Source organism: Triturus cristatus, chromosome 8 (assembly GCF_964204655.1).
Source record: "Triturus cristatus chromosome 8, aTriCri1.1, whole genome shotgun sequence".
Taxonomy (NCBI): Eukaryota; Metazoa; Chordata; class Amphibia; order Caudata; family Salamandridae; genus Triturus; species Triturus cristatus.
The window spans coordinates 1,328,147,795-1,328,169,237 of record NC_140591.1 but is presented as its reverse complement, the minus strand read 5'-3'; the positions used below and the strand labels follow the sequence as shown (position 1 = coordinate 1,328,169,237).

The 21,443-nt window shown below is 43.1% G+C and overlaps 1 long non-coding RNA gene across 2 annotated transcripts in view; it reads right to left on the bottom strand.

The window, feature by feature from the left end:
- LOC146805748 (uncharacterized) overlaps positions 1-20,500 on the bottom strand; it is a 912,995-nt gene extending 892,495 nt beyond the window's left edge. Inside the window, exon 1 of one of the 2 annotated variants that reach the window (XR_014967901.1) lies at positions 20,206-20,500. This is a non-coding gene — a long non-coding RNA (uncharacterized LOC146805748). The remainder of the gene's footprint in view (positions 1-20,205) is intronic. The other variant, XR_014967902.1, reaches the window with a different exon arrangement.
- Between the last annotated feature and the right edge of the window lie 943 nt (positions 20,501-21,443).

The following is a 21,443-nucleotide window of genomic DNA, read 5'->3' as shown; positions in this document are numbered from 1 at the left end:
TGATGACTGACCCTAGGCTCAAATAATGCAGCCATCCCCCTTGGAATTTTCTACTTTTAGTTCTCCTCAAACTGACACTTGGCAGGGTTGCAGTTTTGGTCTTTTATTGGCCTTAATATGGTCCAACCAACAAGTGTGGGGTACCATTTTTAAGCACTTGTGGCCACTGAAATGTTAGGATAAATGCACCTGGCTTCATATGCTAATTAAGTCAGGCAGGTAAATCGAAGAACATTTTGTTTCATACAGGCCACACATACATGGATGGCCCTGTGGCTCTAGTTTCTAGAAACACCTGGGATTGTTCAGCTTTCCTGAATGCTGTCCCTGGGCCCAAAATACTGCAGCCACCACTATTTAGAACTCAACTTGTGTTTCAAATGATGCTAGGCATAGTCGCTATTTTAGCACTTTTCCATCCAGTGAGATGGCCAACCCACACATATTCTGTTTTTATCAGGAAAGTTTAGGAATCCTTGCTAGGAGGAGTATTGCTTATGACTTCAAAGTTGACATTTGATGTTTGCAGCATATTCTGGGTATGAGCAGCCCTGGGATTTAAGTATAGTATGCCTCCCCAGATTCTTCTGAGGGACTCATTTTGAGAAACGGCTAGATGTGGGAGAGCTTGCTGGGTGACAGCTGACCCTGGGCCTAAATACCGCAGCTCCTCCATTGGATTTTTAGTCAGTTTCTTTTCTTCCATTGTCACAGTTTTGGTCCTTTAATGATTCTGTGCAGGACCCACATACCCAGTCAGGTGTAGGTGATATAAGAAGAAGTGTGGGAGTTAAGGGGTTCTATTATAGAAAGGCACACTTTCCCTCTATGCGCCACACCGCACCTTAAAACAGATGCGCCGGGTGCAGAGAGGGAAAGTGTGCCCTATTACTTTGAATGAAGTGCCCTCAGGGCAAACGGATTACTAGAGATCCCCATGCAGGTGGGTCTGCCTGCAAGTAGATGCCTGAGGGGTCCATAGGACCCACTTTCCCCCTCCAGACGGCTGCCATCAGGGGGCGCACAAACAGTGCGCCACCTTTTAGGTGGCACACTATCAGTGCACTACCTGACAGCTGGTGCAGATCGTGGTGGTAGTAGCAAATATTCAAACCTGTGTGTATAATATGGCACAGGCGCAAAGGGATTCCCTCATTTGCATGAGGCCACACCCCCATGCAAATGAGGAAATGCCCTCTAATGATAGCACTGGTGCTTATGTGCACCAGCGCTATCCGTATTACAGAAGGGCAACGCAGAAGCTTCTGCAGCCCCTTCTGTAATAGCAAACTGCCTCAGGCACGCAAAGTGGGCACAAACGCCCGTTCTGCCCCCGGGGAACTTCCGTAGTATGGCTCCTTGACGGTATTAGCTTGTTGTCGGCCCTAAATTTTGGTGTTTTATAGCACTTATGCGGATTATCTTTTTTTTTAAGTCATAGTTCGGTATGTGTAAGGCTTTTTGAGTAACACAAAGTGGTGGGACCTTACTTTACTTGGATCTCAGAAGTGCCTGGGTTGGTGGGATTCCTTTGGTCTAAATATTGCAACCACACCCAATGGTATTTTGAGGCTACTTTTCTTCCATATTGTCAGCATACGTGAAAGAGTGGTATTGGTGTCGAACCCAGGAGCCAACGTTTGCAAGCCTCTGGTAATGCTTTGGGGCTCTCTGCCTGTGGCACCTTGCCTGTCACTTACAGAGGCTAATCAAGAAAAGACAATGTAGTAGGTATGGCATATGTTAGTAAGCTTTTGCAAACAGGAACAGTACTGATATTTGCATCTGTTCCATTTTTTCGTTTCTTATTGCGTGTTGCAAGGACAGGCAGAACCATTCAGAAAAAGAATCACTGAATACAAATCTATAAGCAGTTGCCTCTCTCTTGATCACGTCTGTTTTCTTAGTACTAACTCCACTTTCATCTGTGAATGCATAAGAGCTGCTATATGAGTCTCGAGTGGTAGTACTCCTCTAGGAGTGGCAATACCAACTAGTCAATAAATAACCTGACCAGTATCCATCACTCTGGCTCCTCCAGAGAGAATCACAAACCCTAGATTTTTTAAACATTTCTCGACTTGTGGGGAAAAGAGGACACAAATGTAGCCTGATTTTTACTTAGTGAAAGAAAACCTTCTGAAGGCTTAAACACAAACTGTGCCAAATGTCAAAAAAGGGACTTAGTTCTGTGGGAGGCTGGACCATTAGCAATTAAAGTAGTTAATATGAAATCCATTAATGTCAAAAGAGATCCAATTTTCCATTCCCCACAAAATGGTCAAATTCAAATATTATTAACAACCACAACCTTTCTTTTCTAATCCCAGAACTATTTTAAATATTGCAATTTTAAAAATGTATTTCTCATGTTAAATTAACTTACAAATGTGCTGTAAGTTATCCCACACATATGTTTTGCACACATCAGAAATGCTGAAATCAATCAACCTAGTTTTAAAACACATTCAAACACTCTTTTAGTGTATTGGAAAGATCGGTTCTAATTATGTTTCCATTGAAAGTGGTAAATCAACTAACATTTCAGGGGTTTTTTCAGGTAATAACATAAACCTGTCTACAGTTTTGTCCCTTCTACAATGTTTGGGTCTTCGTCAGAACAAAAGATCTTTTCTGAGGAAAGGTTTGCTAAGAAAATGTTTTCTGGAGTATTCTATTCATATCTTTTAGCCACAGAATTAGCCATTAATAATTGTGTTAAAACAAACCTCAATCTTTGTGTAACTACTCCTCCTTTTCAATGGAACACAGTTTAACAAAATGTGCATATTATTCTAATCTAGCTTTTTTTTGTAAACAAAAAGCTAATCCTGGGAATCACTGATGAAGAAAATCTAAGCTGCATCCCCTCCAGCTCACATTTTCACTGGACATGCAGATGGATTTCTCCAGTTTATACATTTTTCTTCATCCATTTGTGAAAAATCTTAATAATAGTGTCACACCAAAAGATATTTCTTCGGACTGCATGCAAAGAAGACCGGTATAAAAAACACTCATAAAAGTTGTACAGTAATTGAATTATGCCCATACTGCTAAAGGCATGCCTGCAGCGTTTTCAGTAAGGGGGCTTCTAGTTTTTAGAGGGTATATGTAAGGAAATAGATGATGCTGTATTGTCCCTAACAGCAGCATCGGCTTCATGGCTACAAAAGAACACTAAGAGAAGTTTATTTTTCTTTCTGAAAGGCCAATAGGGGATAAAAGTAAACAAGTGTGAGACTTGAGTACCTATAATTGACTCCTGTGGAGAAATGCGATATTTCACCTGGGTCTAGGTACCTTTTCTTAAAGCTATTCAATGTAATATTTTATCGTAACAGATGTCCTACCTTTATGACTGTCTTTTGCCCATGTGCAGATCTAAACCAATATTAAATTTATCTTTCAATTCTTTTTCTATTGTGAAGCATTTTTAATGGGTCGATTAAAAAGAATATAATTATAGTGATGAAGTTTTACCTAGACACAGAAATACGTCAACCGTAAATCTTAGTCTTAAATATAATTTTCAGAGCTATCTTATCATTTCAATCTTTTGATTCATGATTAGTAAATTTTGAAGGGAATAATAATGTGCGATTCACAGTCCTTTTTTGATTACTCCTTTTCCATTACAATCGTTTTTCTTGCTTGCATTTACCTCGCCTTTTAAAAGAGAAATGTAGATAATAGAGAACTGTATTACTATTCATTGCTAAAATAGGACTTAATGCACATGGAAATAATTAAAGATGGCTGGTAAGGACGGTGAAACCTTCTGTCTTATTTGGGCACTCGACGTTTAGAGTTTGAACGGACAGCTAAAGTGTAAACTAAAGTAATTGTGGTCACAAAATCGAATAAGGTGCTCTGAGACAGCAGCATGTCTTTGGTATGCATGACGGGGTGACTATTTAGGGGCTTGCAACACAATTAGTTGGATTTAAGACACTCAGGTCTTTTGCCATCAGGGAATTTCCAGTGTTCCAGGGTCCCATATTGGCTACTTTGTAGAATAAAAAAAAGTAAATAATTCCCTCATCCAAATAAAGGTTATACCTAATTTCAGTGCGACACTTTGATTCACAAAGACTGCCTGAAATGATTCATGTACATCTACACACTGGTCTTCCTACAAAAAAGGGCCTACTTCAAGCAATGAGAAAGACGTAGGTTAACTGGCCACATTGGCAGAATTTTGATTTGGCTGAATTTTGAACTTTGAGATCAAGCTTCACTCCCTATGCACTGACAATGAACTGAAGAAGGAACAAGGATGTGTACATCCATGTCCAAATTTTAAATCCATACTCCTTCAACAAACTCTAAAATGCTGAACTAAGGCCATGGACTGTAAAGATAAAAAATATGAGATACAGTTGTACTGTAGTTGAGAATCAAATTCAAATGTTTGATAAGATTTGAGTAATTGAGCTTCTAGCTGCCTCGGAGAGATCACTGCCTACAAACTAGAAAACCTACTAAGGATGAGCATTCATCCTGCCAAGTTAAATGATTGTATAGAAGTGGAGAATGCTCTTCAGACCAGCACTGGTGATTTGCTAATGATGTTAGACAGAATGCATTGGTTTGTTAAAACATTAATTAGAAGAGGGGTTGAGGCATTACACATCCTTAGAAACATTTATGGGAAAACCTTGCTTCAGGAGAATGCCTTTTTTGTCTTACGTCAGTGCTGACTATATGTTTATGCTCTCCGAGGACAAATCTTTAGCCTAAATTACACTTGTCTTTTGTTTTCAGGGTGACTTGCATGTAAGTGTTACAGCAGAGAATCATCTACATCCACTGAGGCATTGAGTTCTCAAAGCAAACTTTTAAAATATATGGCCTGACTATAGCCGCACAATCTGCAAAATAATAGAAATATCTGTTATATATGTGTGCTGTGCTGTTTAGAGGGATGCAAAAAGAACAAGAGATAAATTAGTAGACACCACAATGGACTCATGGCTGTCCCACATGAAAGATCACATTATGTCCTTTATGCCTATTTACCTTTCACTCTAAATTTATAACAAATTTCCAGAAAGAACCATCTGCACATGAGAGCTCACGGTGATGTCAATAGAAGTGCCACAAATCTTTCAGAAACTTTTAGAAGTATATTAATGTTTCAACCTCATTGCAAACATTTAATTTGAAATGTAAAACAGTATTAACTGTGGATGCCATTGGGCAAGGTTTGTGGGTGGTGTTGTCATAAGTAGAAGGCAGAATAGCAGTGGGTACTTTCTATACTCATTGAGCGTTAATGTGGGACAAGGCATAAGCATTGTTTCTTTGTGCATAACGGGTGAAAAACTGACACCCTAGTATACTTGAACTCTCTAGAATATGAAACTGAAACTACAGCAAGTGATATAAAAGCCTACCTGGGGTGGGCTGCAACGAGTTTACACATGAAAGTAACACATGAACCCTTCCCGCCCAACGAAGCTGGTTGTCTTAACCCTGGCATGCCATGCTGTTTACTCTCTTACCAAGATATATACTCCCTTTATCAAGAAAAAAGAGATTGAGCAACACCATTGTTCTAACCCTGCTCAGGCTCATCCTAAAACTTCTTCCATCTACCAGGATGGAGATGCGGTATGCGCATCACAGCTATCATCGCAAAGGTTTTATCGCACACAAAATAGCAGGTCCCCTTCACCTAAGCGTGAGGTCACACAGCAAGAGCAGGGGCGTAGCTTGGTCAATAGGATTCGGAGGGTGTGAGCCCCAGATTTTCAGACAATCAGGCTGGCATATAATGTTTAATCAGATTATACGGCAAGCAGGGGGCACGAGCGCGGCCTAAACGGAAGATGCGGATTGGTAGGCGTGCTAGGAGACAAATCACAATATTTTGTAAAATAACCAATATTTTTGAGGACTTTCTAAACAGAGAGGGAAAAAATGGGTGTGTGTTTTTGTCTGAATTATTGTAAAAAGTCATGGTGAAATCCAACAGACGTCTCACCATACCTGACTGAAAGCACCTGGACCCAACGTTTTGTTAGAAAATACTTTTATGAGGGGGGTGTAACACCCCAAACACCCCCCCTCACCCGGAAGCTACGCTTCTGAGCAATAGTACCGAACCGTATAAAGGCTAATGGAATACTAAACCTTCCCAGCTCTGCAATTTAAATAAACTAGAGACTGCTCTGGACCTGATTGTTAATAGTCTATTTTAGACCCAGAGAGAGTCGGATAAGTGAACAGGACACTATCTGTATATAATGGTTTTCCTCCAGCCTTCTACCCAAGAGACATAGCTACATGGTGCATGTGTGGGAATGTGCTCCCAGTATGGACAGCCTTCCTTTACATGACCTGGTTGCATAGACATGTGGATGAATAGAACAAGGGGTTGTCAAAAATAAGGCTGAACTTCAGTACGGGCTTTGATTGTATTATGTTTTATATCAGAATATCAAGTGGAAAAATTCTGTCCTGCAAAAATATTGTGGTCTAAATATTGAGAACCAATCTGGAGGTCGATATTGGCAAATTGTAATGTCTAAAGTAAAAACACATCCTGCTGATATCCAAGTGATTCCATGATGCAGTTTTGAATGTGAGACAGCCTGTGTGCAGCTGAACCTGATGTGTGGTGCACCTGTATGCTCAGGGATGCCTAGGGTAACAAACTTATATCAGGGCAGTACAAACACAGCCTCCAGCAGGGTCGGCTTTAGGGCAGTGCGAGTGGTGCAGCCGCACTGGGCGCTGACCTGTGGAGGGGGCACAGTGACCTCAGGGGGGGCGCTGTGCTTGGCAATATCTTATGATGCGAGGGATGAGGGGCACTTTTGCAGGTGGTAGTGACAGAATCTGAGGAGGCGTTCATGGGACCTGGGGATGCCAAAAGTGATTGTCGCACCGGGCACCACCAATGCTAAAGCCGGCCCTGGCCTCCAGACTGGAATTTTCACCTACAAATCATTGATTTCTGGTGTGTTAGTACTGGAATAAACCAAGAGTACAACATCCAGAATGCATTAGGCTGTTACACAAAAATCCAGGATCGGGGTGTCTGTAATAACTTGGAGGGAGGTGGTCACCTTAGTGAAGGCACACTATTCTAACACTGCTCTTTTCAACTGCCCCCAGTTTATTTCCAGGGTTGTATCTAAGGCTCCATTTTGGGTGTGCAGCTCTCACTTCCTGCAACTTGCCCACCCTGTTGGCAAAGATTCCCCAAACAGAGCAAACTCTTTAGACCATCCTTCAGGTGCTTTATAAATAAGACACAATCCTGATTGTAATACAAAATGCAGCGGAGGAGGAACATATCGCTCTGTGGCCATGTACTATAATTGTAATATTATATAACAGATAGTCTTACAGGGCTGCATTGTCATTAGTAATTGTACCACCTCCAGCACATGAACATTAAAGCAAATTGTACAAAATAGACTTTGCACTAGTATTTCTACCTGATGCACTTTATATATTATAAATAATGTGACCATTAATAGTTTGCCTATCTGGCAGTTTATTTTTTTCTTTTAGTAGTGACATCTGGTATTATGGGGCATGCTTATCTATTTAAACCCATAAAGGATATTTTCTCTTGCGCTTTCCTCTGCCTCTTCTCCGGCTACTGAGGTACGTCTGTAGTCCACACAAAAGAGAACTGAAGCAATAGGTAATAATGTGTCCCCTTTTTAGAGCCCCACAGCTTTGTGGCCCGTATGCTGCTTCTCGCTTAGCTTTAGATGCTAGCAGATGGAAACAGATACTACTTCACAAATTGAACCTGTGCACTGTGAGGGAGCTAGCGGCACAGTGCAGCCCCATGTCAATAACGCCTAACGAATGTGCAGGAGACTGGAGCACCCCAGTTCCTGCTGAGACCACGTTCTGAAGATGACTTGAAGGCCCATGCTCGGAAGTCAAAGCCAGCAGATGCAATTATTTTACCTTCTGGAAAATAAAATGTAATGGATGTCTTGAAACTAGGGCACGTTTCAGCAATGGATCAAGATGGGTGAAAAATGCTACATGTAAATGAGGAAGTGTGGACACTCTCCTGCATTGGTTTATTTTAGAACATGCATCACAGAGAGAAGTACAGAATAAATGCCACCTATGAAATGGCAGACATTTTGTGTCCTCTTGGGGCTAGGGGTTTGAAATAAAGTCCATACAGGGTCTCAGGGACATTCAATGGTCCAACTACTGATTGGTGAATGTTACAGTTTGCAATATAGTACTGCTCCCCTCTGTTGCAGCAGAACCCCTTCAAAGGTTACGCAGGAACTTCTTATGTTGATCCAGGCTGCTTGGTCATCGGTCTGCAGCCTGGGTCGGTGTTAGGGAAACCCTGCACCTGCTAGTTCAGGGGATTTTAATCCATGCCACAATGGAGGGTGGAGCCGAGTCTGCTTGTACTTTGTGATTGCACTGAGGCCTCTCCCTCAAAATATATGGAAAGAATGACACTGCGGTGAGCGAGAGTGCTGCTCAATAATGCATCCCTACAATGTGCACCTCTTCATCTGCACAGGGAGCTCCTCATGCAGATGCAGATTGTCAGAACCCGTGTGGGTGGGCCTCAATGCAGGCAGGGGCTGCTGTGGTGGTTGAATTCATTTGCCAATGATGTCCTAGAGTCAGTCCTACTATGACTCTGCAAACTGGGCGGTCTACCCCGTTCCGCACTTGACTCTCAGGGTAGTGAGGGTGAACAGTCATAAACTTCTTAGAGAGGCAGAGGGTTGTACACGAGTTCACAACTCACCAATCATCCAATAATTGCTATGTTGATCCCAGTGTTGTTCTTTTTTTAGAAAATAAAGTGCGTCTTAATTTCACAGTGTTATTCAATACTACACAATCCAATCCAGCATACAGCACAGCGAACTTGGTCATGACTTTCTTTTGGCATTAGACTCCTTATTCCCCAATGCGCTATCTCCCAACTGGGTGACCCGAGATGAACATGTCTTCCAGTAATTACAGAAAAAGGTTCAGATGCAGATTATGGGTGCCCCAAAAGTTAAATATGTAACTAGTTCACTCATTTGCTCGAGTTAGCAGGTAGAATTTCACTATGCAGACCCTCAAGCTCAGCTAGCACATACTCTGCGGCTTGATTTCACTGCAGGCCGAGGGCCATGGTTCTCAGCTGCAGCTACCTGTAGGCTACTGAGGAGACAGAGCATTGGTAAACAACCTTTACAACGCAACTTTTACAACGCGATGCTGTTACATCGCGGTCGTTACAACAAATGCGTTGTAAACACGCGATGCCATTACAACGCAAGTATTTACATCGACTTGCGCTAGATGGCGTGCTAACATTACAAATAGTGTAGTTTACTATCCCAACACCTTCCCTACTGTTAAGTGTACTGGAGTTGGAATAGTAAATTACGCCTTTCTAATGTTAGCACGCCATCTAGCGCAAGTCGATGTAAAGACTTGCGTTGTAATGGCATAGCGTAGTAACATCGCAGTCGTTGTAACGAATGCAATGTAACTGCACGCGTTGTAATGACTTGTGTTGTTACGTCATACATCCCATGTGGGCACTGGCTCAGCCGTTGTAGTTTCTTACAGCCGAGGAGACAGAGGCAGGCCTGACTGGGCAAATGTGGAGCCCGACTGGACCAAGATAAACCCCACAGCAGCTGTGGCCCCATTTGGCCAAGGTTGCCACCACAGCAGATTTAGCCCTCTGTGAACATCACAGCAGTTGCAGACCCAATGGGCCAACATTTATAGCCCAGGTTAGGCTGCTGCGACCCTCAAGGCAGTTGTAGCCCAATTAGGCCACTCTTGTGCTCATGGCAGTTGTAGTGGTTCCCACTAGGAACTGCAGGGAGACTGAAAGACCCTGTCCAGCAAGGGTTGTTCCTGGCTTTGCTCCCCAACTGTCTGCCTTTTCTGGGTGTCCCTCCAACCAGCAACACTCTGGACTTGTCCCCATGGACAGTATCTTCCTTTGCAGGGACAGACAGGCTCCTTTCCTCTCTCAGCAGGCAGGCAGGCTTCTAGGCACAAGGCAGAACCTTAGCTCTTCTAGCAGATAGTGTAGACTCCATGTGATGTCCCTTTATCCCTGGGAGACTGGCTATCAAGCAGACACCAGCCCTCGTTGCACAGTAGTCTTTCATGTATTCACAATCGGTTTGAGGTGAGTCTCTTTCAAGTGTCCTTTCCAGGCTGTACTCCGGACACAGCCTGTGACTAAAGGAATTCTTCTCACAGCAAGAAGAAATGGGGTTGGCTCTAGACTGTAGCACCCACAAACTGAGCCCAATGAAATTAGAGGTTTCTCACCTGACTGTTATCTGCCTGGCTGAAGCAGTAATCAGGAAAAGCCAAGCCGGACACAATATCATCCTTGCCTAGAACAACAGACACATCAGTCTCTCCTTTCTTCCCTCCTTTCACACCTACCATACAGCAAATTAGAAGCACTTTGCTAACAAAGTCTTCATGGAAAATATAAAGGTAGCCCTGTTGTTCGTTCTCCTCACTTTAGTGTCTGGATCTCCATCCTCCAGCCAGAGGAATTCGGGCTATACACTTCCACTGTCTGGGGAAGCTGTCTTAATACTACACCTTGTGAACTTGTAAGCCAGGAGCATCCAAAATGGATCCCACTGGTTTGAGTAATGAGACTCATGCTCATACATAGACTGCATGCGACACATGTACTCGACATATACACTGGATGTCAGCGTACGTTTCCCAGCATTTAAATACTAGCGGGCCCTTACATGGATGATCTAGTCAGCTACACTCACTGTCTCAATAAAAAAGATCTGGTCACACTATCACTCTTAAATCATGGTCTGCTGTCACCCCCGTTTTATGTACTATATTCAGTACAGGGGCACTAGTCCTCTTCACACTAAGAGATTGCACCTGGTACACCCCATCCAAATCACAGGACAGGTCTTGGATCTTGCATAGTCAAGGAAAGGTCTGGGCGTCTGCACACACTTTAGGTTAGTATGATGCCAGGTTACAATAACAATAAAAAGACAATGTCTCAACTGATAAATCATGTAAAGGAACTGTTAGATATGAGAATTAATCATATGTCACAGGAAGGGACAAGGGAGACCAAGAGGAGGATGAAGGGTTGTTATTTGTAGATAGAAGCACAAAAAAAGAATACAACTAATTTACAGTAACCATAACAACCATATGTGCACTGGGGGTGTAGTGGTTAGTGAACGGCGCAGTGACATAAGTGTTCAGGCAACAACGTGGAATGGCGAAGGACAGATAAACCATGAGGGTCAAACAAGAATATTTACAAAGGAATTTACAGTCACAAACATGATTTCTCTATTTATGAATGACCCTTTTTCAATGCCGCAATTGGCGTGTGGAGTCGACGGCGTTTCGACCTCTTTACCTTGAGATCATCATCAGGACTATGGTTACGATGATTCAGAGGTACTTCTGGAGTCAAGGGATGGTGAAGGTCCGAGGGAATGAAACACAAGGAACGCGGTAACGTCAGGGTACCAAGGGATGTTGACTGATATAAATCAATTGAGAAGATGGTAATTAAGCGGTAGAGCATGCATCGTAATTAGGCAGCGCTCTGAAGGTTGCAGGGAACGGGATGAATCATCGCTCGGTGTGGCGGTGGAGATGCTACTTCGGGTTCAGTCAGCGTTCCTGAAAGTAGGATCTGGCAGGAATGACGCTTCATTTGTCCCGTGACTGTGCTCTTCCGGACTTATCCCGGCTCTGCCCAGAATTACTGACCCACTTCCACGTTGTTGCCTGAACACTTACGTCACTGCGCCGTTCACTCAGCACTACACCCCCAGTGCACATATGGTTGTTATGGTTACTGTAAATTAGTTGTATTATTTTTTTGTGCTTCTATCTACAAATAACAACCCTTCATCCTCCTCTTGGTCTCCCTTGTCCCTTCCTGTGACATATGATTAATTCTCATATCTAACAGTTCCTTTACATGATTTACCAGTTGAGACATTGTCTTTTTGTTACTATACCTACCCGGCCTCAACTGGGTAAACGGGTTTACTCCTGTTTCTGTTTTCCCTAGGTTACAATAACAAGCATTTGCAATGCCATAGGTCTCGCATTTACAAGAGTTTGAGCAATTGGCATTGTAAATAACAATAGCTTAAATTCTCGCAAATGCGAGACCTATTGGAGTGCAAATATTTGTTGTTGTTTACAAGCGCCCCATGTCGTGTATCACATTAATAGATGTCGCGCCTCCTTCTTTAGACGAGCTGCGTCTAAAAAAAGGGGCGCGGACACCATTTAAAGTAGAAGCGCGGTATGGCGCACTGTTACAAAACAAAAGCATTTGTTTGTCAACTTGACAAACAAATGCATTATTTGTTAAGTTGACAAATGCATTTTTTTTAATGAAAATGCCCCATGCTGCGGTTTCACTTTAATGGCGGTCCTGCCCCTTTCTTCAGACGAGGCTCATCTAAAGAAAGGGGTGTGGCCTCTATTAACGTGATGGCGCGGCATGGAGCGCTTATAAACAACAACAAAAAAAGTTAATAAATTGTAAAAAAAAAAATGCGCCTGCCACTGTGGCGTGCCATGCTGTTAAAAACCTACCTGAATACAGCATGCCTCACAGAGCAGCGCATGCGCTGCCCAGGCTTGGCCTAAAAATGAAGGAAAAACAGATATACACACAGTCACTGGCGTAGCTAGGGGGGGGCGAGGGGGGCGGTCCGCCCCAGGCGGCACAATTTTGGGGGTGGCCGCGCGGCACTGGTCGCCTGTTGCGGCCCTGGCGGCCTTTATAATTTATTTTGGTACACTGTGTCCCCAAATAAATTATAACGGATGCCGCGGCCGCAACCGATCACCAGTGCCGCGCGCGCGGGCGCGACCCAGTTTGAAAGTGTGCGCTGAGCGCACTTAGCACTTACCAGCCTCCAGGGCCGTCAATCACTCTTGTAGCGCGAGCGCTACCAATGACGGCCCTGGGCAACGTAAAAAAAACCCATGAATTTAGTTTGGCCAGCCCTGCCCTCGCGATGAGAACGGCGTAGCAGTGATGCGTCACGCGCTTCACGCTACGCGCTCTCGCGCTCATTTTCTGGCCTGGGGGCAGTCTGCTGATATCTGGGTGATGTGATGGCGCTGGAGACAGGTCTGGCGGCTAAAGAAGTTCGAACCAACCTCGCCCCTGCCTGCCATAGAGACCCTGGAAGTGGAACGAGTCACGAGTGAGGTAAGAGAAGAGTTTTCTTACAGGGCTTTAAGTGTGATGAAAAAACTAGGGGGGGGGGGGTGTCTCACAAAGGGGGGTGGCCGATTTAATTAAGGACGTGGCTTTAAAACACTTACCCTTAGCATAGTGTGCCGCCTGACTTGTATTTTGCTGTTTGTCATTGCATTCAGCTATGTGATACAAGAAGTAACACCATACCTACAACCATATTGCCAGCACTCCCTTCTTTGATAACCGTTGCTGGCATATTTTTCAGTTTTTTCCCCATGCATAGAGCGAAAGAAAAAAAACAGACTGGTAGTTTGCAAACTACTGGGGGTCTCTCTTGCCATCTCAATAGAGGACGCACTCTTACTACGTCATCACAAGGCTTTTCCCCCTCTACCTTTGCTTCTGCCTCCCTTAGGTGGGTGCTGCTTCTCTCTGCATAGTGGGCTGTTATCAGGACTTCCACAAAGCATGTGAACAGTGTGATCACCAATACAAAAGTCTTCACTGGCTATTCGCACAACAGCTGTTTTCTAAGTTTTGGTCGTAAACCTGGAGGACAACTAGATTTTTAAATATATATATATTTATTTATTTTCTTTTATTCCCAGTGATGCTTTGGATAAAGTAGCCCCAAGAGAAATCTTGTCATAGCTTCAGAACGAGCCATTTTGTGTTTTCAGACAGATATCGAGTTGTGAGAAATCTGGCATGGGAGGTGGGGTACAGGCAGCCACAGTCTCTTGTACCCAGAGGGAGTTGTGCTGTGGATGCCTACATGTTGCCGCCCTTCAGATATTTACATGCTCCCCAGAGATCTGAAGCAGAGCACACTTCTTTCACTTATTCCAGAAATAGGGATGCTCTAGTTTGTATCATTGCTGCTTTCGGATCATCGCTGCAATTACTGCCCAAGTGATGAATAATATAAATAAAACTGATTCATTTTTATTTTTTTGATACCTACGACCAGGCCCGGTTCTAGAGGGTGGGCCAGGCCCACCCAAGGATTGCCCTGGCCCACCCTAGGCCATTGTGAACTGGAAAATGAGCGTTTTTCATGATAATCCGATGATCCGAATGTCTCACAGTGTCTTGAAGCCCCATTGTGCCCTGCTGCTCTCTTTTTGAATTGCAAGCGCAGCAACATTGTGGTATTATCACCAGGGCTTTAAGTGGAAGCTTTTTCAATATTATATGTAACAAGCCATAGTTGCAGCTTAGTTATCTTATGCAACTAATAACCATTGACAAAGCCAATAGTCCTGACTTGTTGTAGGCTAGAATAGTAGTATAGAAGGTTAATATGCCTGCAAAGCACATCATGTAATATGCAGATGACAGATTTTTTTTTATGTAGTTGGGTAAGGTTACTGCTTTGAACACCGATCCTTTTGTTACTTGCAGTTCATACATAGTAAACCTTTTAATATAGCACAGTGAGCTATTTAGGATATGTGACTGCTACAACTTTTAACCCTCACTGACTCATGCAACACATCTTGTACACTGATTTACACGCTTGCATGATTTTTTTTCAATCTGTATGTTATGTAAATCGCTCTGACACTGCATAGGGATGTGTAGCATTATAAAAGAAAGTAAAATAGTGCTATTTAAATTGTGTGTAAATACTGGGACCGACCAACACATCTGAGATACTTACAGTTCATGCACTTACATAAAGGGGCCTAACAAAGTCAAAAGCATGCCTCTCTTAAGTACCTGTGAAGAGATAACCAGCTGTGTGCTTTTGTTTCCCTCCGTTGTATTTACATTTAAATGTGAAGTTCCAGGCCACTCGATCAAAAGGAGGCCTAAAGCCCCTTAACTTGCCCTTTATCGTTGTTCCAGCTGGAGATAAATATGAAAAAAAAACCTTGCTGCCTGCACGTTGCTGCTGGGAATGAAAAGCAGACAATGTGCAGGTGCTGCTGAACTTGTCTAGGAGTCTGAAAATTACACCTGGACAAGTTCAGCATATTTCTGTGGGGCCAACTTCTTGGCAGGGTGGACAGCGTTCACCCTGTGAAAATAATGGGTGGACGCTGTGCACCCCGGAATTGTGCCCTGGTTGGTGTCTTTCAGTGGCTGCATGGTTGTTTCAGTCCGAGTCCTGGCGATTCACAAATAGAAACTTACCTAGACTTTTACTTGCTCATCTACTAATGTAACAGACAGGCTAAAACCCTGAGTAGGAACCAAATGGCTATCTATACATCATCCTGAGCAGTAGTTAATGCAAAATTAATTCACACAAGCTTTTGGATTTTGGAGTGTATTTTTATCCAAGGCGAGGGGTTAGTCGACCAGTGGCTCTGACAATTTCTTTTGGTCATAGAAGTCAAGGTGTTTGAAAGAATGACAAGCTGGGACGTGTGCAAGCCTTGCAGTTCTTTACTTGACACATTATTATTATTTTACTGTTCTTGTAGACTTTTAACACTGTTGGTTACCATGAAAGTAATGTGAAAACAAAATTGCAGAAAAATGTAATGTTTCTGGTTTCTTCTGAATATTCAAGGAGTGCCGCAGCGCTGGAGCAGTTTGTCCCGGGTCTTGGATAGAGTTGAACATGCTCCCATGGCTCCTACAGCTGTGTTTGAGGATTGTGATGATAATGCGTCGCCCCTCCCTGTTTTTTAGCTTTGGGCCCCCGGGCAGGCTGTGCACCATGTGTGTTCTGAGGCTGCTATGAAGGAGAGATGCACTATTAAAAGCTGTTTTTGGGTCCCAGGAGCACACGTTTTTTCATTCCCTGGAGTTGGTTGCTAGTGCTTAAAGTAATGACAGGGCGCGACACCTGGTTGTTGCCTTTGGGCCACCAGAGTGGGCTTTGTATCTGGTCTGTGTTGGCAAGGTGGAGCTGACTGACCCCTTTGTGCTGCGTTTAGTTCTAAGGGCACACAGTGAGTCATTCCCTGTGAATAATTAATTTGCTGTTTTTGAAAGACAAAGAATCACAGGCTTGACACTGTTACATTGGTTTTGGGTCCCCAGACCACATCACGTTTGTGCAGGTCCCCACTGCTTTAATGGAGGGACCATGATGTATGGTCATTTAATGTAAATGTGATGTATTTGTATAGCGCGCAGCTACCCGGAGGCATCCTGGCGCTTGTACTCATACCGCTGTGGAACCCTTCCTGGTTTTTCCTATGAGATGTCCACTCCTGGGCACCCCAAGGTGAAAGCCAGGCATCATTTGCGCTGTGGGGGCCGTTGTGGAGATTAAGCAAGCTATTGCCCAGAGTTGCAGAGTGGGTGGGACCCATGATCAGAATAGGCACCAAGGCGAGAATTATCGGGTCCGGGGAAATTGAGCCCAAGAGCCGCCGAGGCGGGAATTGAACCCTGGTCCAGGCCAGACCTCTGCATCAGGGTCTGCCGCTCTAACCATTGAGCCACACTTCTCCACTGTCAGCTGTAGATGATGGATCCCTGAACAGTGTCATGTATGTGCATGTTTGCATTGTGCTGAGGGGATTACCAGGTAATTGTTTACGCAGCTCTCTGAAGGATGGCACATGCGGTTTTTCTGAGTCCCCAGATGGATCATGCAGTCTGTGTATTCTCTTTTGTACTGCCAGTCACTGGTCTATTCAACTGTGTAGCCTTGGACCGCGTCATGTATGTGCATGTGATTTGCTTGATCGAGGTAACTATTAGCGGCAATACTATGTGTCTCTCGGACCTCTTTCAAGTGCTCGCCCTCCTTTTTCCCCAGCACCCCCCCCCCCCGCCTCTCCAGGGGCGGCAATCTGAGGGATAGCCCCGGGCGCCACAAGTTCTAGCTACGCCTCTGCACACAGTTGGGCACTAAGGGCAGGTGAACACACCTGTCTACCATGCAGGAGACATCCGTGTCACAGCGTGTTCAATATCAGACCTCTTTAGTGGTCTGCAGATAGAAACCAAAAGTGGAGGGCTGGGTTGGAAAATCTGCATGCATAAGTTTAGAAAATTGGTGATCGTTCACAAAAACTTTTTCCCAAGTGATATCTTTGCTTTGCTAGTTCTCACTCTAAAAATTGTGTACTTTCATGAAATTCCCCAAAGTTTGCGCACCAATTACACCTTGAGAATTAACTTTTGAAGCACAAAAAAGCATGGAAACAAATATCAAATGTTTGTGAAGACCCACAAGGTGATGATTCAATAGTCCTTACTTCATTTGGATTTCTCTTTATGCGTGAACTCTCCTACTAACACCTGCAAGGTATCACTTAGAGCTGTGGAAATAACTGCATACTTGGCAGATATTTTGCCTTTATGAGTGATATCGCGGTATGCAAATATATGCAGAGTTTGACAAAGTATCACCTTTTGCCTGATCAGTTTTTCACTTTATCTACCTGCAAGCTTTCCTTTCAGACAAAAAAAAGTTGTATTAATCAGACCTTGTGTACTTAATTGCAATCTCTTAATAGATGCTAAACATTCTCAGCATCTACAGAATATGGTACTTACTGGCCGTCCTCGGGGTCCTATTATAGTAAGTGAATTTGGCTCTCTGGCACTGACACCGACTACTTATTAGTTACACTTGTACCATGCTTTGGAACGCTCTATGTACCTTTAAGCCTGGCTCCTCCCAGATTACATCCCAAGATAATTCACGTGGATGCCTGCCCTTGGCTGAACACTCCAAAATAAACGTTATATTTTGGAATGCGCAAAGAAACCCTAAAACATAAAGTTCACTCTCATAACCCCTTAATTATATGTTTTCCACCCTGGCATTTCGGGTGACATCACATAAAAACCTAGCGTTTTTTTTTAATTTTAATTGTCTTTGATGTTTACTTCGAATTTCTGCTGTGCTAAGTCAACTGATTTGTTGATATTAACCTATGCACAGTTCTATATGTTGGCTAAATACTCTACGGTGCAAAGGGTCAAGCATATTTATTATTTGACAACATGTCTTTATTAATCGTCCCTGCGGCATTCAGTAATAAAAAGTCCGTGGCCTGTACCCTGTTGCTCATCACTGCAGCAGCGCCTCCTACTGGCTAATCAAGATGCAGCATTCACCGCAGTCGAATAACAAAAAAGCGCTGCTAGCTTGCGGGTTGAAGGTCAGGGGCTGCTCGCGCCCGAGCGTAGAGAGTTCTGGACTTTTCTTCAGGCACGATGGAACCTACGCAGAGTGAGGCTATGAAAGCGAACAGTCGTACCCGAAGCTCAATGTTTGAGAAACTGCAACATAATAAGGCAATTTCGAAGCATGCAAAATTGGCCTGGAGCTGAACACAAAAGAGGAGAATTTCCTTCCCTTTCAGTCCAGAATGGCTTTCCCAGTCGCTTTTCTTTCATCGCACATCCAATAAAACGTCAAAATATACACTGCAGTCCTTTTTAGTGAACTACATTTTTAAGAGCCCCTCCCCCCGCTATAATATGTCGCGGAGAGCATATTTTTTGGCACCAGCATTCGTGCACATGTTTTTTTTCTCCCTTCCAGAGGTCTTTCGTGATTGCTTGTGTGAATAATGGGTACGAACTGGCAAAAAGCCAAGTCTGTTCTAAGAGCCAAATGTATAAAACCACTCTCCTCCTGAAAGAGGGGCCCCATTAGGCTAATATATTATTACGCATGATTACAATTACAGGACGGGATCTGCAGCGGGAGAGCCAGTGCCTTCAGCCGAGCAGCCGAACAGAGAATACTGATGAAGCGACGCCGGAATGCGAGGCGCATTGAAAGAGCCGGGGGTCTCCACCGAAACCCTCAGTTCTTTTCAAAGCCACTGCATGGTCGATTATGCCACTGAACTTTCATAAAGCAAATGGAGAACAATGCCGAAGCCTCATCTCGAATAAACTCCCTATGTATGACTTTGTTACTACTTAAGCAAAACGATTGAAACTGTTCGCTGATCGTTTTTTTCTGACTTAAAAAAAAAAATGAAATCTACCACTCAATTTCCTCATGTTTAAATTCAGCTACATTTAGCAGGTCTCACGGAACAAGGAGTCTTCGTACCCCAGCTCTGTTGTCAGCGAATTTCCCCATTTATTTTATAACCCTAGTTTTCACCAGTGTAACAATAAATTACTAAAAAAATCAAAACAGACTTGAATACAGTTCTATCTTGTAGTTTTACAAAAAAGGTGGCGAGAACACTGCAGCATCATTGTAAAAAGACTCAAGTAATGAAAAAAATACTACATATGTTCTAATTTATTATTATTTTGCAAAAGTTTTCTGAAGAAAATTTGACAGTCAAAGACAATGGTTCTCCATTTTGAATGAAAAATGTTGAGCGCAACCACTGCGGCATCCGCAAAAACTATACACAGTGCGATGAGGTTAACTGTAGCACCCACTTTTATTTTTGTTCCATTCCTTTGGCAAATGGATGCAAATCAAGAGGATTGTGCACGATGGGAACTGGGAGGTGAGCAGAATATTTATTCATAGTGAATCTCAGTCCTATTTATTAATCAAATGGCATATTGCCGGAAAGTGGGTAAAAAGAAAAGAATGAAAGATCACATTGGCATACCACAATTGGTTGTGACAGAGGCGCATGTGAGCCGCCAGTAGAAACGATGCCCAGAGAGCGGTCGCAAGAAATGAATTCCGGAGAATAGTAACTGCTACGTGGACAACAATTCTTGCAAAAGATGCCTATTTTCTGAAGCTCTCTGTGGTAGTCTGTGGTTTAGCGATTGTAAAAATTCAGAAAATTTATAAAGATAATCCAAGGCTGCCTAAAATATCATGCAGACAATGAAATATATAATGATGCAAAGCGTATATTAACTAAGGCAAGGATTGTTAAGGACATGAGGTGCTAACAAAGGCATTAATATCACATTCACCTCCATAGATAAGGAACGCCTAAACCCAGTCGCTGAGAACATAGATGCCTATTTGCACAGAGCACTGCAAATTATGCAAGCAGAATAATTAATGGTGGGAACTAATCTGTAGGAAAAAAATATGTTAGACAACGTTCATTACAACATGATGTAAATGAGTTTCTCACCAATGATGTCACTGATTGGCTGAGATGCAACGCTGGTCTTGAGCACTGCAGCATGGCTCGATTGGCTGCTGGCTCTCTTAGTAACTGCCAGCCAGGGCAGTGGTCGAGTCAGACTCTATTCTCCCTCTCTTGTTGTCGCTTCAAGTGAATCTTGTTCAACCCAGCTGTGTCTCCATGGCGTTGGCACCCTAGGAGAGTTTCCCTCCTGCTTCCCACAGCTCTTGTCTGTAAGGCGGTCGCTGCCGTGAAATACCAGTCATTGGCAATGAGCCCAGACTTCGCGATTAGATCCGTCTATAATACAAGAAAAGAGAAAGAAAATAAATTTGCAAAAAGCCCATTCGCTAAAACTAAGCAGGGTAATTAGGCGCAGAGACTACAAATTACTCACAATCTTTTCGGCTTTTTAGAGAACTGATCTTTTTAAACAACATTTTCTCATATGCAAAGAAATATCATTAGATAATTAAAAATGAAAAAAATCTGATGTGTTTACCTTGAATTTCCAGATCTTCAATTGTTTTCCCAATCCCCCGAAATTATTTTGCCTCCCAATTTGAAAATGTTACCGCATACCAATTCATGAGCAAGTCATTATTTTACAGGCAAGCGACAATAATTAACATTAATTTTGAGTTAGCGAATAAGATGGGGGCATAGGGAAAATCCAGCATGAAGAGGGAGAGAAAGAATTATGCAGTGTATGCAGTTCATCTGTCTAACTCTCTGCAAAAATCAGGCAGCCATATCAACTTTACCAGACAATGGAACACCTACAGGGTTTCTCCTAGACAGGTCCTTTATAACCAGTCAGCATTATGTGATGTAGAAAGTGACCAATCGGCAAGCTGCTTTTCACAGCAGTGACATAATAGGTGCACTGTGCACAGTGTTCTGCAAGACCCTGATAGCAGTGCAGGTTCAAATGCTGTGCATTGAAATATGCTTAGTCTTTTTATAATAGCATCACCGTTAGTGATCTTCTTTGTTTATTATTATTACATCAGACTACTGCGTTGAAGTATTAACATTCGCTGAGTCGTGCGTAGATATCTGCACATCATATTAGTATGCGTGAGACTGCCTGCTCATTTGAATAATTAAAATACTCAATTTATTTCACTAAACAAGTACATTATTTATGTTTTGCAAAAGACCATCATAGGTGGCGCTTTCATTTGTTGAAACAATTAACAAGCATCTTACTAACTTAGGAAAGCATTTTTTTAGTCAGTGTG